We start from the raw sequence: 12,793 nt of genomic DNA on the forward strand, positions 1-12,793 counted from the left end.
GGACTATGTATTAGAGTGGTTGTCTTCACACCAGTTCTATAGCTCACGTGAACTATGATATGGTTTCTAGAGATGCTTCAGTCTAGGTGCACATTCTTGTACTGTATGTGTGCATGCAGGCCTTATGCATGCAGGATATTGCAGATTAAATATTCACGCATGTATAGTCAAAGTTGTCAGATATAAAAACGAATGTAGCTAAATTGGTATTTCTTCTAAAAAGTTAACACAACGTGGAGCTTAATTCACATTTCCATCACCAAAATACCCGTACAGTCTTATCCTTTCTGCTAAAGAAGAAGGCCCCCTACTTTTAAAGTCAAAATGCAATGCTCAATTCACTTAGAGCAACACTATCTGCAGGCTTTCAAACAACCTATTCTTCCACTTAAGCAATATTGTCTGGAGCAATACTATATGAAGGTACTCAAACGCGAAACACCCTGGTGCGCCAACTTAAGCCTACCTTATGCAAAGAGGCTGCATGCCCATCTGTCTAATGTGGTAAGAGCCAGTGTTGAACAGCTGACACCCATACTTAACAAATCTATACATTCCTCATTCAAGGAAGGTCTTTTGCTGACTAACATCAAGCAGACATGGGTGTCACCCTTACTGAAGGAACCGTCCTTTGACCCTAGCGTGCCCTCCAACAACAGGCCTATTTCTAATGTACCATTCTTGCTTAAGATCCTGGACTGGGCTGCCTACTTACAAGGGTATCAGGTAATATTATCCCCATATATATGGTGGCCGTAAATAACATCGCCGGGAAAAGGTTGCAGTGATATTATATGGGTGACCATATATATGGGGACAGGGGCAACAAAAAAAAAATTTAGAAAAAAAAAAGAAAATAAAAGTTTGAAGGTTGCGGGGGTGTCCCCCGCATGTTCCATGCAATAATGTCGCCACAAAAAACGACAATTTTTCGGTGATATTTTTGCATGGCGAGATTTTTGTGGCGACATTATTACATGGAACCCTTACAAGTGCATAATCATATGGAGAAACATCAGATACTGGGCCAGAGTCAGACTGGGTTCCACAGAGCACATAGTACAGAGTCCGCCCTGTTGGATCTTAAGGATAATATGTTGGAAATATTGGATGGATGACCCACAGCGCTGCTTATGCTTATCAATCTTTCAGCGGCCGTTGACTTGGTCTACCACAGAATGTTGGTCACCAGGCCCAAGCACTCCCCCCACTTTTCACCTTCAGTGGCTACCTGGGTGGACTTCATTTTAACAGGCCACAGTGTCTTTGTGGATGAGCGCAAAGCTGATGAGGAGGTGTTGACCTGTGGTGGTCCACAGGGGTCGTGCTGGTTGCCGGCCCTCTTATATATTTTTACCTTGCCACTATTTGAGTTACTGGACACCAAAGGGTAGTTGTATACACACTATTCTGATGACACTCAGTGTCACATCCCTCTGTCGGGGGATTACACCAGAGACACTGAGGCTGTCAACGCAGTGGGCCTCATTACAAGTTTGCCGGTAGTCTTGCACGTAAAACCGGCAGGCTGCCGTCAAACTTGTGAAATTGTCTGGTGCCCATGAATGGGCAATTACCGGGTCATTACGGCCCTGCCGTACCCGGTAATTGCCCATTCGCGGGTGCCGGAATGACATGCTCCCCATTCCCATTTGAGCCCCATGAGGTGTTTCTTATTGCTGGCTGAGACATCACTACTCTCCCCAAAGTCAAAACACTGGTTATGGTGATTGATCAGGAGCCTAACATGAAGGCTCATGGAAGCTAACTGGTCTCATCCACATCCTACGTTTTAAAATAGTTTGAACATTTGAGACCCTTCCTATTTTGGGAAAACTGTGCATCAATTGTGCGGATGATCATTGGAGCCAAACTAGACTATGGCTCTAGCCTTTTACAAGGCATAAAAAAGGGGAAATCATGCATCTCCAGTTCATCCAGAATAATGCTGTTAGGGTGGTAGAGGGATTGGCCAGGAGGGATCAATCATATCTCAGAATCCAGGAGAGCACTGCACTGGCTTGCAATGGCCAGCAGAATCTGCTTTTGCCTCAATAGATCACGTACAAAGGCCTGTACGGAGTTAGCCCAGCATACTTGTCCAATATGCTTGTGTGGCTACCGGTTTGAAGAGCCGTGAGATCCAACAGTCTAGCTCTACTGCTCACCCCCTGAGCCAAGTTGGATGTTGTGGCTCAGGGATCCTTTACTTATGCTGCTCCTACGAGCTGGAATTCCTTACTCCTGGACCTGAGACAAGGTAATGTCAAAATTCAAACATGGGCTAAAAAATCCTCATGTTCAACTAATCAACTGCTATTAACCCAGACTGATTGCTGTCTTTCTATACCCCTGTGTGTTTTGTTTAAATGTTAGCCTTGTTCAGTGCAGTTAGGCCCATGCACATGTCTCATGTGCTATATAAATATAAATAAATAAAAAAAAATACACCCTAAATCACGGACTTCACGTCATGGGTTGTTTTGTCTTATCTCTTAAGCAAACTGCTGTTTAATCCCTTCACATGGAAAATGAAATTAATTTTATTTCACAGACTACCAGTAAAGCGTGTATGCATATGGGGTGTATTGTACTGGCCTGCTCAAAACTACATATGTAAGCCTGTTTGTTCGCATGTATGTATGATTTAATCAAGCTGCCAGGTGCTTTGCCATAATAATGGTTACAATAATGGGTGAATGTACCTTAACACAAAAACACGTTTCTCACTATGTAACTACGTCTCAATACAATGCTACAATATAAACCTCTAATAGCTGTAAGAGGCCAGAAATGAGAGATGGCCACAGAGTTGTAGGGTTTGTAACATTCTCCATGTTTATTAAAGCAAAAAGGGTTGGACAAAGGCCTATTTGTCCCTATTCTAATGAGAATGTCCCTACCTACAAAATTAAAGCTAAAGCAAGCTGACCTTGTGTCCAAACTATACCTGATCCTCACACTAACATGTACAAAATACGTGTAGGGTAAATCTCTCTGGTTCCAACTTAACAAATACAGAGTGTGAAGTTTGAATCCATCCTATTCATAATGGTAATGTTTCCCCCTTTGCCTGCTTCTTTTATAACAAGGTCTTTATTTGCTCTTAAGAAGCAGACAAGGGGGGAAACATTACCGTCATGAATAGGACGGATTACATCCAAATGGCAAAGAATCACCTAGACACACCAAACTGTTAGGAGACATTACTCACAAACCCAAGCAAAGACATCATTCAGGATCTAAAACCCTTAATAGAAGGATGGCGTCGTCAAGGTCTAATCACGGATGATGAAAAGAGATATCTATTTGTTCCAAAACCAGCCCTACCAACAATCTATTTCCTTGCCAAAGCGCACAAGAAATTCTTGGAAATTCCGGAAGGCAGGCTGATCCTCAGTGGTATCGGTTGTGCCACAGAGCCACTTGCTGAATACATTGGCAATATTCTCAAACCCAAGGTATGTTATGTCAAGGCCTATTTGAAAGATACCACAGCAGCAATACATATGGTGGAGCAACTTCAATGGCAGACAAATTATCTTTTAGCCACATGGGATGTGAAAGCTTTATACACATCAATTGGATATGATTTAGCTTTGGATACAATTGACTACGTATTCAAGGAGAAATCGGCATCACACTTCCCCTTTGTCTGCATGCTTAAAGAAATGCTAATGGCAACATTAGAGAATAATGTTTTCCTCTTTGATTATCAATTCTTTAAACAAAAAAGAGGTGTCGCAAGGGGCGTAAAGTATGCACCAGCCTTGGCAAATTTGGTCATGGGTACGTTCAAAGATCGCGTTATCTATAATACCGATGCATACAAGTCAAAAGTTATGAAATGGACAAGGTTCATAGACAATGTTTTCCTGATATGGAGTGGTACACCTCAAGAATTAGAAGACTTTAGACATCAAGTCAACGACAATCAGTATGGACTGGAATTTATTGGAACTAGTAGCAAAACTGAAATCAACTTCCTGGGCTTAACAATTTTTGTGTTGGAAAATCGCTTAAAGACAAAAACCTATCGCCAGGAGACAGAAGTCAATTCTACTTTATTCGCCACCAGCTGCCACTACGAGCTAGTCATGAAAAATATCCCAAAAGGGGAATTTATAAGAACACGAAGAAACTGTGGAGATACAGTCAATTTTAACAAAGAATGTGATCTACTATCTACAAGGTTTACAGCCCGAGGCTACTCGAAGAAATGTATTCAAGTAGCACGGAACAAAGCCCAAAGGACAACCAGACTTCAAACTTTGACTCAAATAGAAAAAGAGAAGAAACAAGATAATAACATAGAATTCATCACCACATACTGTGCCAACAACCATCTAATAAGACAGGTTTTAAGAAAAAACTGGCATCTACTCAAACTTGATCCACAAATAGGTGAATTCATTAATAATTAGCCTTCCATAATTTACAGAAGAGCAAAAACACTCAAATTCAGCCTAAGCCCATCACTACTTCCAGAAGTGAAAGAAACAACACCCAAGACCTAGTTACAACAAACAATTTCCGGTTTCAAGAAAGGTGGAACCTGTTCGATGTGCCAATACGCAACGGCAAACACCAACATCTTTAAGGACCGAAATGGAGTCATGACCTCAATCAAGGAACAAATCAACTGTCTCTCTAAATTTGTCATATATGCCATTATATGTACTTGTTGATTAGTTTATATTAGAAGCACAATCCGAGGCTTGCAAATCAGAATTAGAAAAAACCTATCTGCAATAGGCAGTCAGGACAAAAACCTAACTTTAGCAGATCTCTGGCAAGATAAGCACCAATTGAACGAAAAAAAGAAATCAAATTCCTTGGACTAAAAAAGGTAACACTCAGTCGAAGAGGAGGCAACCAAAACTTCTCCTACGTCAAGAAGAAGCCAAACTTATCTGTCATTTCAAGACTGTAGAGTCAGGTTTGAACTCTGACAATGAAATGGTGTCTTTTCTTTAAAGTGGAACCAGATATGCTACAGATTCAGAATGCACATGCCGGATATGGTATAAACATTTGCCCTAGAATACATAAGACTACTTAAAACACTAAGTGCACCATACCTCCACGAACATTGATACATTAACAAAATCACACATGGCGAGATTTCTCAGTCTCGGTACACAAACATAGACTGTTTCCAAACATCAAATTCACAAAATGGATTTAATTAAAATAGAATAAAATATTTTAGTTTAGTTTACTAAATAGCCAATACAAGACTCAAATTGACATCAACAGAATGATGAACAATCCAATTTCAATTTTAAAATACAGCGTACTAATGTACGGAGACAGAACAGGGCAGGATTGACACAGAAGCCCTTGTTAATGTTAAAAATTGCACAAAACATGGCCAACGCCATTTTTAGGAAAAGGGAAAAACTACTCCATGCTAGTTCTCATGGGGGGAAGTACTAAACACAAACCAGCGTTAGAGCGGAGCTGGCGGTCCATCATACCCGACGCATGACGCTCGAAAATCAATTTTTAGAGGTAAGCCCTGGGGTCTCAGCAAGCCCACCCAACATGGGAACCAATTAGATTACAATCCGCGTTTAGATTTGCGAAATCGCGTAACAACTATCATATGTTATTTAAGACAAGAATAGAATGAACGGATTATCAAACTGTGTCAAAACATCAACAACGATCAAAGATTACACTTGTTTCCACGCTTAGGGTTCCTCGCAGGCATGCAATAACTTAAACAAAGTTAGATAACAGGAGTAGATGGATTTATGGAGCAGATCGGGCACACAATCAAACTTAAACCTCCATTGCCATGAGTATGTTTCATTCCATTATTGCTCTACGGGAACCATTTTCCTATTGAGATTTGCTTTATTTCTCAATCAGGTGGGATTCTAACCCATGACTTTACATTTGCACTGCAACTACTGAGATCACTCGGGACCGGAGACAAAAAGGGTAAGAACTTTAAATGTATTGTTTGTAATACACATTGCTCATACAAGAATTTTGAAACTTATATAATCAATATACTCATAAAATGAAGACAAGTAATGACACAAGGAAATTGCTGAAAACGAGGGCTAAAACCAAGAGAAGGACAAACATAAACAGGGAATAAACACAACACGAGTTATAGTCATATATATATATATATATATATATATATATATATATATATATATATATATATAAGACAACACAATAGCTGATGTTCTCAAATGTAGCTCATTAAAGATTTGATGTGAATGTCGGAAATACAAGGATGAACAGAAAATGCTCAATCTTATGACTATGTTCTCTTCTTTTCTATTTCTCCTGTTACTTTCAACCCCCATGAACCACCCTGATCCACCATTCCGATTCTCGGTCTCCATTATTGTTTTTTTCCATATTGTGTCTGCTTCACGTGTTGGTTATTACTTTTGAATTTTGTTTTATTTTATTTTTTGTGCACATGGACCATTTTGGGGTCACTGAAGCGATACATGTACTATCGTAAATGCCAAAATATGTACACAATGTTAGATTTATATGTGTTATTATGCTTTAATACTTTTATTTCAAGGCTTGAATGAAGGCTTTCTTTTTCGAGTGGATGGAGAGTCTGTATTGCCTTTGGAGCACGCGGCAGGGCAGTCTGTCAAAGTATGTGCTATGCTAGATGCCTGCCACTTCCGCTCACCATCTCTGCACTCGCATTTCAGAGAGGCTAGGTCGGAATCATACCAAGTGCTGCGTTTGGAGGCAGGCTTCATGTGGATCCTCATGACAGGGGCAAGGATGTAAAGAGTGTTGGAGATGGAGAGGTGAAATTTAGCAAGGGATGTGTCAGTGTGAGAGTCAGTGGCTGGAGTGAGGGGTGGGGAATGAAAGTGGTGGCAAAAGCAGCAACAGACACTTGCTTCATTGGTCGAATGACTGAGAAGGAGACTGGCTGTGCGGGCAGAGGGGGACCTAAGAGATCCAGGTAAGAAGGCAGGAGAGCATGGTCAGACCAGGAGGGGGATGTAGTGAGAGGGTCGGAGAAGGGGATGTCTGCTGAGATGAGAGCATCCAAGGTGTGTTCGGCTAAGTGCGTCGGACCAGAAGGAAGAATGTTGAGGGAAAGAGAGTCACATAGGCTGCGGAAGAGTCCAAAGCCGCATCAGGAGAGTCAAGGTGAATATTGAAGTCTCAGAGAAAAATAAGCTTAGAGGTGTAGGCCAGGAGAGAAGAGGTGACGTCAGACAACTCCGAAAGGAAGAGGGAGACAGGACCAAGGGTTCTGTTGATGGTGGCAAGAGTCAGCAAGAGGATTGGAGACACAACAAGCCTGCAGACGAGACATAAGTTAGGCCTGGGCTTAGAGAGGATCTTGTAGTCCTCCATGAGGAGTGTGTCAAAAATATTGACAGAGATGGCAGTAAACCATATCTGCATAATGACCTTGTGAAGAACGCTTTGTCGCCTAGACACTGTCCAGGAAGTGAATATTTGGTGCCTCATGTAACCTGAGACCATCACATCAACCTCCTCAAGCATATCTACCATTCCAATAACGGCAGATCTGCAACATACCCCATTTGATTTAAGAACCCATTTCACATGGACATCTGAGGATGTCCTTAGAGGTGTCAGGAAATTGCATGTGTTGCCCCTTTTGTTTACGTGAATCACTTTAGGCCAACTGTTCATGTGCGGCATGCCAAAGGGTAGTTTTGCAAATGGTTTTCCTTATGGCCTGGCTACCCTCTTTTGGCCTCTTCTAAAATGGCTGTGCCCACCATCATCCTTGTACTCTGATATTAACTGCTGCATTCCTCAACTAAGTGTACTACTCACTGGCTGATACTGTAAATCCTAATAATCACTGACTCTTTTAATAGTGCTTCTTGGTCACGACCAGAGGCATAGACAGGGTAGGGCCTGAGAGGGCAAGGCTCACCCAAAATCTGTAAATTCCCACTTAGCATCACTGTGTGGGCATTTACAGATGGTAATGTCACTGTTGTGGGCCCAACTAAATTACCTTCAGACCCCACTTGTTAGACAGTCCTTGCTACGCCTCTGGTCACAACTGGCCTCATTATGCAATAATTGAATCACATCCGACTTCTGTAAGGTTGGCATCATGTAAGGAGACACATACAACAGATTCAATATGTAACAATAGGCTTTTATTATCGAAAATGCCAGGATGAAGTGAAGCCTAACTTGCCCTATGCTAAGGTGGGACTTCCCTACCTAAAGAAACTAAGGATAGTCTGTGTCAGTAAGTTCAAATGAAAAGTCTGTCTGTGTCCAAACCCTTTGCTTGCCCTAACAACTAAGTCAAAACAATGTGTGGGGATTTCAACGATAAACTAAATAGTGTTCCAAAAGTAAAGTTATGAGCTATTTCCAGCTCAGGATTATGCTTCAGCTTCTTTTCCCCAAATGTCAACACGTTCAGCACAATGTTCAGGTTACCGTCTTTTGGATTTAAAGTCATAAAGTTCCAGACCTTTGAAAATGTCAGGATGGCCTTCCCCAAGTTCAATATAGTTCCAGGGCACCAAGTCTTAGGATTCTCTTCCCCAAGTTCAATATCAAAAGATGCTATAAAAAGACATATCTTGAAGCCTAATCTTCAAACTGAGTTTCAACAATTCTTCACAGCTCAGGGTTCTCTTCCCCAAGTTTCATATGCACCCACGGTAGTTTTCCTTTTGACACACTATCAGGGTTCCTTGTTAGCATATAGGGGTTCTCTGATCTTAGCATAGTTGTTAGACTGTACAGTCCACCCATTGCAGGTCATGCTACCAGGAACCCTGAATTCTCTTCCAGCACTTCATTATCCAACATTTGGGAGCTCTCTGGTCTTGGCGTAGTTGTTGGATCACACAATCCACCCATTACAGGTCACGCAACCAGGAATCTTAACTTCTGTTTATGTAGTTTAATTTTCAATAAACAATTCAGTATTGAATGTTAGAAGGCTTACTGTTTCATTCAGTTCAATGTTCAATATTAGCAGTTTGCTGTCTCATTAAGTTCGGTATTCAATATTAGCAATTTACTTACTTTCATTGTGTTCGGTATTCAATGTTAGCAGTTTGCTTATTTTTCATTCAAAACAATCTTTCTTGGGGATTTTGCTCATACTTCTTCTCTCGCATAGCTCCCCTTTTGTTAAATGCTATTTTGCTTGCAATTCGCCGTGTCGCATAGCTGCCCTTTTTGTAAAAGGCTTTCTTTCTTTAGGGGATTTTATTCATACGTCATCTCTCACTAGCTCCCATTTTGTTAAAGGCTATTTTGCTCACAATTTGCCATCTCTCATAACTCCCCTTTTTGTAAAAGGCTTTCTTTCTTCATACAGGGACTTTCAAGAACGTATCTCTTGATATGCGACAACTCTGTTACTTAGTATTCCTTAACTTCCCATTTCATCATTATTCATTCTTTGGCATTGCTCGGAGATTGTAAATGTGTATTTCCTCACACGCAATTATTCTGCTTCATTGTATTCACTAGCTCCTTTCACTTACCCGGGCTTCCCATTATCTGAAACTTACTGGTTGTATTCTTGGCTTTCAGCTGGGTTCTGTTGAAAACTTCCCATTTCATCATTATTCATTCTTTAGCATTATTTGGAGATTGTAAACGTGTATTTCCTCACGTGCAAATATTCTGCTACATTGTATTCACTTGCATCGTTCATATACCGGGTTTCCCATTATCGGAAATTCACCGGTACTGTTCTTAGCTTTCAGCTGCATTTTGTTGAACTGTCTTTTTCCTTCGAGGCCAGGGCCTCGCCAGCGGCCCTTCATGCACCCCTGGGCTCCCTTCTCAGCCCATGGGCATGAGCATTTCTTCCTGATTACTTCAAAAGGGAACAGCACGCCTCCTGACTCCCTTCTCTGGACTTCTCCGGCTCCCTGGAGACACGGCTCCCTTGCCACGGTTCCTCTTGCTGCCTCACTATGCAGACTTTCAGCGTCTCAGAGCCTCGTTCTCCACTGGCTGGTCCTGGGGAACTTCCGCATCTCATCTGTTCTCCCAACTCACTCACCCTGCTTCCTGTTACTGCTCATTGTATACTCTTGTGAGACTTTGATAGGATACAGGTGGGCATACATTGTTTCAATTGCCTGTCTTTGCCTTAACCTATTAGTGGGACACATCTGTTCACTATACTGGTGTGCCCCTTTAGTCATCTTCTTCGGCCCAGTACCAAAGTGGTGAGAGTAAGTGGTGTTCATTAATCTCAGTTGCTTCTTCCACGTCATAGTACCAGAGTCGGGAGAGCTGTCAGGTACCTCAAGAGGGGACAAAGGGGGACAAAGGGGGAACTGTTCCACAGTAATCTGTAGAGGTTAGGGGAGGTTTAAACTGGTTGCCACTAGGACAAGGGGAATACTATGTCTCACCTAAAGGGACCCCACTCTCAATGCCGAAGGACCCTCCACCCAGGTAATCCTCTGTCACTTGTCTACCCCCAGGGTCAGGAGGCAAAAGTGATGGCCTTTCCCCTGGCCACCTGCGTAGAGGATGCAAGGGGAGTAGGAGTGAGATACCCTCAGGTTTCTCACACTTTCTAACTAATTTTAAGCTTCACAACTGACCTTAATGTCAAATGTTTTGTTTTCAACTGTCCTCTTTATTTCACTGGTCAAACATGGCTCTTTATTTAATTTCTTGATCACAGTAGACCTCATTAATTGATTGCTTTGGCATCTTTCTTGCAAACGTGTCTACATTTTTTGTAAGCTCCTTACCTGATTTCATTTGCATTTTTGTTAACTACTTACCTGATTATCTGATTGCTTGTGTATTCTTGTAAAATACCCGATATCAGGGATTCTTTGCTGCCTACTTACCCATCTCTTGCTACCTAGCCATCTCACAGTCAGTGAACTTGTATGACCCTTTTCTTGGCATCACACTAATATAGCTTGTGCTACCTTTCTTCACCTTGGCTCCCTACCCAGTTTGCCACCTCCACATCCTGTTCCTCTTCCTAACTAGGCCTGTCTATAAAATGGACTCTAAAAGCCCCTCAAAACCTCTAGGAAATATTTGTTTGTTCCCACGTGTGTCAGACAGATTTTGGCACATACGCCTCTCGGGTTCAACTTGCACCAGACATCCGGTTCTCATGCGATGATTCATCACCCAATCAGGGGCCTTGAAACCCAGGTCATTTCTTAGGTTTATTTGTCAGGTTCATCCAGCTAATCAGAGCCAATCCGAAGCAGATCTGTCAACTTTTTTCCGCATTTCAAAGGTAGAGAATAGTCTAAATGAAGTTTGACCGTGTATTGAAGGACCAGGGCCAGTTCCCTTCCTGATCCTTTGTGGGTTCTGATAGGGTCTGAGTGAAGAAGTACGCCAGGCAAGCTCACACTAGGAAGGTGTTTGGAGGGTATTTGGATCATTTGGCCAAGCTTCTGAAGTGTCCTAGGATGTTGACACTGTTTGTTATTATTATTGGTCTCATTTGTTGGCCTCTAGTGTGTTTTTGTTGAAAATAAGGGTGCCCCTTTGTTTTTGTGATTGTTCAGAGTGTACCCAGGTGTCCCTAGTTCTCCCTGTCATGGGTAAAGTGAGTGGAAACCACAAAAAGGCCAACACAAGTATATGATTCTCAAAAAGCTATTGTCTACTTATACAACAGAAATGGCAGGATGACTCTCCAATGATGGAAGTGTGAGAAAAGAAAAGGTCTCCTGCTATGTTTTCTGTGAAGAGGCGTGTCCTGGCGTCATTCCAATACCCAGTAGAACACCCTTATCTTTGTCCCCAGGCTGAGGGTTTTTTTGGGGATACCGAACCATCTTTCACTCAGTCCGTAGTAATGGCCTCCTGCTGCCAACATGTCCCAGGCTTGAAGAAGTCTGATGTTCTCTTCCAAGAGGTCGAGGCACTGGTGGATTTTTATCAACACTGGTTCGTTTTTCCTGCATTTCAGGTGTGGACTTGATGAATCCGCTGTATGCTGGCCACCTCCCTGTCCTGGTCCCTGGGGCAGTCTGCTCCTGATTACCCGAATCAGAGTCTCCCTGTCCCTCAATGAGATTGCACCTTCTCGTACCTCCTGCCCTGCCTGAAGTCTCCCCAGAAGCAACCTTGTCAACAAAATCTCACAGGTCTCTCTGGCTAACATGGGTGCCTTTTTTCTTCCTACCTCTTCTGGGCTCATACTTTTATCTCCCTCTCTGCCCTTTCTCTGGCCTTTGCCCCAGTTAATGATGGATTTTTCTTCCTCAAACCTCTTCAACTCTGCCTCTTTAGGTAGCTCGCCAACTTTACCAACCTCCTCAATAACTCTCTCTCCAGATGGTACCAAGTCACTTCCAATGGAAACTCCTCCTTCCAGCCACCAATGCTCTTCTTCTAGCACTTCTCTCAATAGACCTCTAGCTCTCCAATCACCTTCACTTTACTCCTGCTCCTCCTCCTCCTCGAACACCCCACACTCTTTGACTGAGCAAACTGGCTTTTATAGTGTGTTCTTCTCTCCCCTTGGCTGGTGCATAAGGAGATTGCATCTGTGGATTGCATGATAGCCTTACCTATGATTGGGCCATGTGCCTATGGTCATGTGGGCAGGAAGGGTATAGGGTTCAACTTATATTAGGACCTGACGCCATCTTGGATTTTAAACCTGAACTGGAAATGGGGGGGGATCCCTTCCTGCCCTACTGGGAAATGACAGTGCCTGCTCTGAGTAGAGTCCTATTTCTCCCAAAAGTGTAAATCACTAGTCAGTGGAAACTAGGAGAGTTGTTTATTACATAATAAAAGCTTTTATGAAGGGGGAATGGTAAAT

Source organism: Ambystoma mexicanum, chromosome 1q, assembly GCF_040938575.1.
Source record: "Ambystoma mexicanum isolate Mex_15411 chromosome 1q, UKY_AmexF1_1, whole genome shotgun sequence".
Classification (NCBI taxonomy): domain Eukaryota; kingdom Metazoa; phylum Chordata; class Amphibia; order Caudata; family Ambystomatidae; genus Ambystoma; species Ambystoma mexicanum.